The sequence below is a fragment of the Mauremys mutica genome, chromosome 21 (assembly GCF_020497125.1).
Source record: "Mauremys mutica isolate MM-2020 ecotype Southern chromosome 21, ASM2049712v1, whole genome shotgun sequence".
Lineage (NCBI taxonomy): Eukaryota > Metazoa > Chordata > Testudines > Geoemydidae > Mauremys > Mauremys mutica.
Window position 1 is genome coordinate 24,220,799 of NC_059092.1, and position 9,838 is coordinate 24,230,636.

The 9,838-nt window shown below is 51.3% G+C and overlaps 3 non-coding genes across 3 annotated transcripts; 1 reads left to right on the forward strand and 2 right to left on the reverse strand.

Moving 5' to 3' along the window:
- The first annotated feature begins 1,490 nt into the window (after positions 1-1,490).
- On the forward strand, positions 1,491-1,572 carry TRNAS-AGA. The gene has a single exon. It is a non-coding gene; the product is annotated as a tRNA-Ser (tRNA).
- A 2,719-nt stretch (positions 1,573-4,291) lies between these two features.
- TRNAQ-UUG lies at positions 4,292-4,363 on the reverse strand. Its single transcript has one exon. It is a non-coding gene; the product is annotated as a tRNA-Gln (tRNA).
- Positions 4,364-5,944: 1,581 nt separating this feature from the next.
- Positions 5,945-6,017, reverse strand: TRNAF-GAA. Its single transcript has one exon. It is a non-coding gene; the product is annotated as a tRNA-Phe (tRNA).
- Positions 6,018-9,838: the final 3,821 nt, after the last annotated feature.

Here is a 9,838-nt window from a genome sequence, read left to right on the forward strand (position 1 = left end):
AAGGGGTGAGAGGCTGGTCTCTGGGAGGGAGTTTGGGTGGGTGAGGGGTTCTGGGGTGCAGGCTCTGGGATGGAGTTTGGGTGCAGGGTGCAGGCTCTGGGCTGGGGCGGGGGTAGCGGGAACAGGAGGAGGGGTGGGGTTGCAGGCTCTGGGAGAGAGTTTGGGGGTGGGAGTATGTGGGGAGGGGGAGGGGGTGCAGGCTCAGGAAGGGGGTCAGGAGTGTGGCGCTTACCTGGGGCTCCAAGGCGGGGCAGGCTGGGGGTCCTCCGCATGCTGCTAGCCCCAGGCATCACCCCCACAGCATCCCATTGGCCACAGGGGTGAAAAGGCAGGGGCAGCGCGCGGAGGCCCAGCCCCACTCTGCCCTGCCATGAAGAGGGGCCGGCAGCCACTGGAATGAGCAGGCAGATGCTGCTCAGCTCTGCTGCACTGACGGGGCCCCTGGGGGGAGCGCCTGGGCACAGCAGGTGGGGCCAAGGGAGTGACCTGGTCCTAAAACTGCTGGCGCCCCACAGGCGAGACCTGGGAACCAGGACTGCCAGCCAGACAAACACCTTTAAGAGGAGGCGTCCCTCTCCCTGCCAAAAACTGATCTTCCTCCTTCAGTTTAGTGACAGCCTGAATTGTTCCTTATCCCGGCTGCAAAATCTTTTGATGTACTTCTTCCTATCAGGAGTGTATTGTTTTCTCTGGAGTCTAGACCTTGACCAAGAAATTTGTACCTTGATAAAATAATCGACTGCCCCTGGTGAAGACAATGGACTTGACACCCACTGGGGTGTCCCTACACAGGTACAAGTACTAACAACAGTGGCTGCCTTTTAGCCATAGATTTTAATCAAACCCGTTAAATCATTTCTCAGCCCGAGTCCTTCACCCACATTCCATAGAGCATTGGGCCACCATGTGGACGTTTCATTTCTGACCTCAGTTTCACACAGAGACAAAATTTCCTTTGCACAGATCCATAAACAGCAAAACCTCCCTGTGTCTCTGGTCTGAGCCAGGGCATTCGATTCAAGTGAAACCTTCTCTCCTGCAATGGCGCTGGTCAGACAGAGGGGACGTAGCACCTGCATCCCTGCCAGGGAGATATTGGCTCAGCTCTTTCTTTCTGCTGCTGTTGTTAGTCCATGAAACATCAAGGGTGGAATGCAAGGCTGAATTCACGCACCAGCCCTCAGTGCCCCAGAGAAATCCTGCCCCCTGCTATTGGAACGATGTGCTGGAGATTTGAATGGGAAAGGGACTGTCTGAATTGTCAGAGTGGGGAATGAACAACAATCTACAGCAATGTCGTTCACACAAACACACTCTCATGCTGCTCCAGCCGGAAGGGAAATGGGCAGGAATTCTCGCTTTTCAGCCAAGGACACACTTACACTGATGCGCAGCCGTGAGTGTGCTGGGGAAGCTGGTCTGAGCAAACAATTTGAAGTGACAATTCAGTGAGAACAAAATCATCATGCAGTGAACTGGATGCATGTCAAGTAGTTGTGGCCTAGTGGTTAAGGCGATGGACTAGAAATCCATTGGGGTCTCCCTGCGCAGGTTCGAATCCTGCCAACTACGCAAGCACTGTGCTGCTGTTGTTATTATTGCAGTCTTAGTGCCTGAGCATCCACAGTGCGAACTGGAGATAAATCTAGTTTCACTCTGTCTACACTTAAAATGCTGCTGTGGCACTGCTATAGCACTTTGGAGTAGACAGTGACTGGAGGGATTTTCCCATCCCTCTAATAGCTGCATGGACAGAACAATTCTTCCTTTTCTTTAGCACTAACTAACCTGGGATTAGGTCACCTTAACTCTATGAGTTTGTGTGGGGGGTCACACCCTGGGAGACATCGCTTTGCCAGTTCAGTGCCCAGCGTACACCAGCCCTTAGATCCCTCTGGGTATTTCAATGCAGGCACTGACCTGTGAGAGGAAAACATCAGCTCACAAACACAGAGACTGAATTTCCCACATTTAATCTCGCTGCACTTTCCAGAAAGTCACAAAATTCAATTCATTCTTGCTAGGACAGAGAAAAAATAAGTGATACTAAGTTTTTGGCTTGATTAAATAAAATTAAGTGTTTAATTAATATAGTAAAAATCTGTACTGATTCCTCTAACTAACACCATAGCGTGAAATAGGAACAGAGACAAATCTTGTCAGTGACGACTAATTTCACAAATGATCTTCCCATTATTAATTTCCACATTGCCCCTATTGGAGGTCTGGGCATCTCCAGTGTCACTGCTCTGCATTCACCTTCCCCTAGAATTGTTCTCGGACATTCGACTTCCTCTGCAGCGTGGGGCACAGGTCACTTGCTGGAGGATTCCCTGCACCTTGAGGTCTTTAAGCCACAATTTGAGGACTTCAGTAACTCAGACATAGGTCAGGGGTTTGTTACGGGAGTGGATGGGTGAGATTCTGTGGCCTGCATTGTGCAGGAGGTCAGACTAGATGATCATAATGGTCCCTTCTGACCTTAAGTCTATGAATCTATGAATCTAGTCCCAAATTTGGAAAACTGTGCAGTTCAGAATGAGAATAGTGACCCCGTCTCCTTCCTGCACCTGCTCTACATTGCTCCACAGCAGCTTCTCCACCTGCAGAGTCACCCCAGCACTGCAGTGCAGTCACCCAGGGTTCAGCAGGGGCCCCTGGCAAGGACAGTGGGTGCAGCTAACAGCCCGGTGTGCCTGGCCCTGAGGCAGCTGTAAAAAAGCAACCCACCCCCCCAGAAGTACAGAGACTGAATTCCTTAACTTTAACATCATGACCCCCTGTAGAAAGCCACATGTGTCAGTTGTATTGTCACAGGGAGATGCAAAAATCAAGTGACCAATTTTTAAGTTGAGTAAATAAAGTTGAGGAGATAGTTATTAACCTCACAAAAATATACTAAAGATCCCGCAACATAACACCTGAAGGTGAAATATGAACAGAGACAAACCTTGTCAGCAAAGGCTCATCTTCCAAACGATCCTCAAAATGTTACTAATTCCCACCTCTCCTCCGCAGGAGCTCTGTGCAGTGTAACTGTTCTGCAGGCAGCTTCCCATTAAATGCTGTTGTGGGACATTCCCAGACCTGGAAATGTACCAAGGACAGAATTTGAAGAGCAAACCTGGCTCCCCGCACCAGGCGGGATTTGAGTGTTTTGTCCCTTGCACTTAGTCTTTGTCAATAGTACAGAGTCCCTGGGCAGGACTCCAGGCTCTGCTTGAGGGATCCTGGCACAGGGGCTGGGGGGAGAAAGGATTGTAGATTCTGACCTGGAGAGGAGGTAATAAGTGAAGGGGGCATTTTTTATTAGCCCCCTCCTGAGGGTCCCCAGGGCTGGAATTCTACATTCCACAGGCCAAATGAGGGGGTGATGCCACTTGGTTAATGAAAACCAGTACTCCAGGTGAGGTTTGACCTCACAACCTCAGCATAGCTCCTCTCAGCACTGCCCTATAAGTACCGTACACTAACCAATTGTGCCACTCGAGTACATGTTAATTGTGATTCTCCAAAACACCTAGGTTGATACAGGCAAGGAGTGACCCCAAAACATTCTCAGTGGAGCTGAGAGCAGGTAGCGACAAGTGTTGTACTCGGTGGGGTGGATTTTTCTTAAGGCTTCCAGGCCCCATTTGACCCTTTTGTTCTTCCCTGTGTAATAACAGAGCTGGTTAAGACTCAATGGAGAGTCTTGCTATAGACCAACAGATCTGAAATCACTGAGAACCAGCTCTAAGCATTAGTCCTGCTTTGCGACAGTGTCTCTCATGCAAGAAACTGCCCAGTCTGCGCTAGCAGTGAGGCTCCCTCACTAACAGCTGAAATCAGGGAGAGCTGTGTGAAGTGCAGGGCCCCAGGGGTGCCTGAACAGGGGGGAACAACACCCCAGGTGCCCAGAGGAGGAGAGGTGTGTTGGGCTCCAGCCTGGGACTCTTCCTCCCTCCTGCCTAGCCCTGACTATGAAGCCTGGCCCTGGCCCTCCTTCCTTCAAGTGCCATGTGGGCAAGAGGAAGAGTGTGGCAGCTGCAGGGACCAACGTTGTGGACATCAGGTGAAGCAGCAAGAAACAACCATATGATCAATCCACAGGAATCTCTAGCCAGACTGTTAAGTTCTAGGACCCCAAGCTATAGCCGCCAGCCCATTGAACCAGCCGGACCAAAGACCTATCTCCAGTGGGGATCAGTCACCCCGCAGGAGGGAAAAACCTCATTCTAGTTGACCCTGAGAGAACGTAGCCAAACACATTGAGCTCCAGTGCTTTGTAGCAAAGCAACGTATCACCACGAGGTCCCACTGAGATTTGAACTCAGATTGCAGGATTCAAAGCCCTGAGTGCTGCCCATTACACCATGGGACCTGCTGCTTTTTTGTTTTCTAGACCCCTGTGACTCTTGGCTGGTTTGCACTCTGCACTTATTGCTTCCCACCATCAGCTTCCTCTTGCGGGTCTCTCCTCTTCCAGTGACTGTGGTCCTCCACTACCGGATCCGTGGGGCCTGCCCTGAGTCCCTGCATCCCCCTGCTTTGTCTCCATTCCCTGCAGGCTGCAAAAATGTCAGGGGAGTCTGTTCCTCCCTTCACTCGATGCTCCTGCTCATATCAGCCAACTGCAGCATCATCTCCTGGAACTCGGGCAGCTGTCGCTTGATCCGGTCGTACAGTCACACGCTGACTGGCTCCCCTGCCTGGATGCTCTTGTGGAAATCCCACAGGTGACGCTGCAGGACTTGGCACCATTGGTTTCTTTAATGTTGTGGTGTTTCCCCAGCCGCCGGAACAAAGCCGCCAACTCCTCCCTCACCGACTCCCACCAATCCCCCTGGTAACCACAGAACCCTCTGATGCTTTCCCGTTCTGCCAACACCGCCAGGCCTCGCCCCCCTGCTCCTTTATCTTGCAAGCTCTGGATGTTCAGCTTCCAATGTCCTCTGCCCTGGGTCAGGGAATTGCGCACATTGAGCACACGGTGAGAGCTGTGTGATCCGAACAGTCCATTGGCACCACCCTGCACTGGGCTGTCGACGTGCTCTCCTTCACGGAAATCCGGTCAGTGCGACCCCTGGCCTGTCCCCGCAGAAAGGTGTATCCCCTCTGCGGCTGGTGTGAGCTCGGGTCAGAGGAATAGGAGGAACATGTCCTCTAAGCCAACCTCGCTACAGACCTGCACCAGGTAGTGCTCATCATAGAAGAGTTTCCTCTGACGGTCGGGAAAACAGGACCAGCAGTCCTCAGGCCGGTGCAACAATTGAAATCCCCCCCGACACCAAACACCGTGCGGTCTAGAAGAAGGGAGCCAGTTCCTTCATAGAACTTTCCTTTCATGCCTTAATTGGGGACCATACACACTGATATAGCCGTAACCAGTGCCATGGAGCACAAAGCTCACCAGTAATGCCCTCCCTGGTCGGAGCTCCAGCCCCTTCTGTACTCGCACCGCGAATGTGAAGAACAAGACTCCAACCCCATCATTCTTCCCTGGCCTGGAGAACCAGAGAGATGGGCCCTTCCTCCAATCACCCTCTGCCCATCAAGCTACCCTAGAGTTGTTAATGTGCATTTTCTGAACACCCACCATGGCCAAAGCCCAGCTCCTCCTGGGCCCCCAAATCCCTGCCACAGGGCCACTTTCACAGATGCCCCTTCCCTGGTACTGCCCTCCCTCAGCTGCACAGAAGAGTTTTCATCCTCTATACCTGCCTGTCACTGCCCAGCACCCCCTCTAGCATTCTCTTCCTGTCATATTGGGTCCACCAATAACTCACTTAGGAGAGACAGCTCCTGTCCCTCATTGTTAAATGTCAGGCCAGCCAATTAGGGGTGGAAGCCCACAATATCTTTTCCTACTGCAGAGCCCAAGCTCAGGGACTCACCTTGGGTGCAGGGACCACTGTGCTCCCAGAAAACAAGCCACCACTGTGCAAAGAGGGACGACAGGGCCTGCCAAAGCCTGGGATTGAACCAAGGACCTTTAGATTTTCAGTCTAATGCTCTCCCAACTGAGCTACTTTGGCAGCTGTAGGGGAGTATTTTGTCCTGTTGCTTCTCTGCGTGAGATATTTTTGCAGCAGTTGCACACAAAAAGGACGTCCTTGTGAGCGGCCCATGAAGACAAGACTCGCTTTTGCCTGCCTTGCTCAGCTTGACTTGCTGCCTCACCCCGTTCCTGCCCTAGTGCCCGGGTTGACCTGGTGGTGGAAGGGGACTGGGGGCCAGTGGCGCGGGGAGGAGGTTGAGCTGGACCCTGAGCTAGACTAGACCCTGGTGGTGAGAGTCTGGCCACCACTTGCCACCCCACCCTGTTGTCCTGGCTTCCCCCACTGGGCGTCAGTTCGGGAGGGAAATGGGGCTTCTGCCTCCCCTCCCCGATTTTCACACCGCAGAGGAGTGCGAACAGGAAAACGAACGGCTGCTCCACACCCCCACCGGAGGAACCCGATGCCCTTAGCTGTGGGGAGTAAGAAGTGGCTGTTGGCTGACAGGGCCTGTCCCCGAGGAGCTGGAACAGCAGCTGCCACCTCCCCCTTGGCTCCAGGCTGTGGGAAATGCTCATTGCCTGGCTGCATGGGCGGATGCTGCTCCGTGCTCTGGAGGTGATGCAGCCAAGGGTGCCTCACCCAACACTGAGATGCAGCCACCTCTGGGGTGGGTTGCACAAGTCAGCAAATGAATTTGGAACAGGAAACGCACTGAAAGGACCAAGGCAGCTGCAGGAGGTGGAGAAAACCAGAAGCCCTGGATCCCAGCCCTGCCCCTCCCCCACTCTACCCCCTAGCCCCCACTCTCCTCCCAGAGTTGGGGGGGAGAACCCAGGAGTCCTGGTCCCCAGCCTAGCCCACCCCAATATTCCATCCAACAGCTGCCCCCCAATTGCAGGGCAGCGCCATGGGGCACACCAGGGGCTGCCTGTTTGCACAGGACGGGCGACGCCAGTGCCCCAGGGTGGGGAGAGACGATGCTAAGGGAGAAGCAGGCAGCAGACACCCCCACGACAGAGTAAGAAGTGCTAGGGGGCGCCGTGCTGCAAGGAGTGAGGGGGGTTGGCAGGGAATGGGAGGATCTCCCCTCACAGCGGGTGCATCTGTCTCCCCCCCTAATTCCGCCCCAGCCCTACCCCGGCCCAGGCTAATCCCGGCCCAGCTACCAGGGTTACATTTGGCCTGGATTCCCCAGCTGCTGGGGGAGGGGCGTGGGGCTGGGGACCATGAGCCTCTACTCCCCCTTCCCCCGACACAGCTGCATGGGAACTGACCAAAGGAGCCTGCAGCACTGCTGCCTAGAGGAAACTGAGGCACCAGCCAGTGACAGACACATCATGGCTCTTCTCATCCTCCTCCTCTTTTCCATATACAACCCGGGGCGGGGGGGGGGAGTAAACTCAGGGCAGTTGCATAGTTAACCTGTGGAACTCCTTGCCAGAGGATGTTGTGAAGGCCAAGAGTATAACAGGGTTCAAAAGAGAACTAGATAAATGAACAGAGGACAGGTCCATCAGTGGCTATTAGCCAGGCTGGGCAGGGATGGTGCCTGTAGCCTCTGTTTGCCAGAAGCTGGGAACGGGCGGCAGGGGATGGGTCACTGGATAATTCCCTGCTCTGTTCATTCCCTCTGGGGCCCCTGGCACTGGCCGCTGGCAGGAGACAGGAGGATACTGGGCTAGATGGACTTTGCGTCTGACCCAGTCTGGCTGTTCTTATGTCTCCCTTGGAGCAGCAGTGACACCTCGTGGTCATTCAGGGTAATGCACAGAAGGTGTTTCCCTTGGAGCAGCAGTGACACCCAGTGGCCAGGTGGAGTAATGCACAGCGTGTGTCTGCCTTCTAGGAGCAGTGACCCCCACGGACCAGTCACGGTAAGGCACAGAGTGTGTTTCCCACCAATCTGGGTAATGCACAGAGCATGTTTCGCATGGAGCAGCAGTGACACCCAGTGACCAGCAGGTGGCATCAGACTCTTCTCGTTTGGTGGGGGACTGAGATGGGCTAGACAAAAAAAATTGGGGGGCTGTGCCCCCCATCACCTGGCTCCATCCTTTATGGGAGCAATACAACCTTCATTAAAATAAAATAGTAAACAGGGTTTACTTTAATAATCTAAATCTGTCCAAATTTTAATACTATGAGCTCAGATCAAGTGTGAGTAGTCTCTTGGTCTATCCAAGGATGTGATCAAGTGTCTTGATGTTTTTGGTCTTTTGGGCTCGAGATGAAAACCTTGTCTGAGTCTTGGGAACCTTGAGATAAAAATATTATTTAAATCCAAAGTTCTTAAAGATCCCATCAACAACAAAAACCTAAATGAAAAATTGAAACCAAAAACAATGCTTAATTTAAAACCCAAACAATAAGAAAAACTTTGTTTTTAAAAATAAAAACTAACAAATGCCATAAATTAATAATTTCAACATTTTATCCAAAAGGTGTGCTACAGCAGGATGAGAAAATAACATAAAATAAATAAGCCTGACCACTAAAACCTCCTATAAAGGAATCACATCCTTGAATACTGGCCAAATCTGTATAAAATATGCAGAACTATGTCAAAACTGGTGTTGCAGGTCAGCCATTCGAATCCAGCAAATGTCAATTAAAAGCTCCATTCCAATTAAAAAAACCAAAACAACCCAATAAACCAAACCAGTCACAGCCTGAAACAAACCTACACAGAAGCAAAATTAAACCTGTGCCAACACTGGAACAAACGATGTAAATTTCTAATTCTAACTTCTTGTTTCTCCCAGGAGGAAAGTGTTTTGCATCCCAGTAACCAGGCTGTCACTGCAGCTTTCCTTTCACTAAATAAGATTTTTACCAAATATAATTTGCCCTCAGTTTTCTCTATGAGAAATTGAAATTGTATCTTTGCACTAATATCCCAAATGTGCAAGTCCATCCCCTCAGGCCAGGCTCACACCCTGAGCCCAGGGGAGAATCTCAACTGGTTTGTGCATTTGTAACCCTGGGGCCTGAAGGTGATGAGAGAAAGGGAAGTGAGCCATCTTGGAGCTTTCCGAAACCACCTGCTGGGAGCAGAGGGAATTGACTGAACAACGTCCTGGCTAATTTTCACCTTGTTCTCTGCCAGCAGGCTCCACTGGAGAGCTTGGGAGTGACTTGACAATGGCAGCACCCTATTTACATATTAAAAGCCGGCATTTGGGGGCCATTGGGGTGAAAGGTGAGAACTTTTGGGGTTGGGGCCCACATGAGAAGGGATGTGGACAAACTGGAGAGAGTCCAGCGGTGGGCAATAAAAATGATTAGGGGGCTGGGGCACATGACTTACGAGGACCTACAGGCCATATCCTGTATGTTAAGCTAAGGCAAAGTGAGCATATCTATAGTGTGACCTTTTACTCAGTAAGGAAAATTGACCTTTATCTTGTTACTTAAATAGATAAGTACCCACACCTGTCTAAGACCTTTACCTAGACCAATCGACAATGGAGAATGGCATAGAGGTTTTTTTCAGTGTTGTACCCACAGACTTAACAGGTACACCACAGGGGAACTTATGTGCATATGCACATGTCATCAACACGCACAAACATACTAGCCTATGAAGTAAGCGTACCCTAATGTTTTGTGGGTGAGGAATGAAATTTGGGCATAGGAGGAAGGATTTCCAGCGCTTGTGCCCTATAAAAGAGGTAACCCACCTCACTAGAGCACTTCGCTCTATCATTCTGACTTACTTCCTCCACTCTCTCTCTATCTACTATCAGTAGGCTGTACTTGTTCTTAAACTTTAAGTTTCAAGGGAACTAGGCTAAGCTCGGTTTCCCTAAGTTTTTATTCTTTGTTTATTAGGTTTTGATTTTAAGTTTAACTTAGTC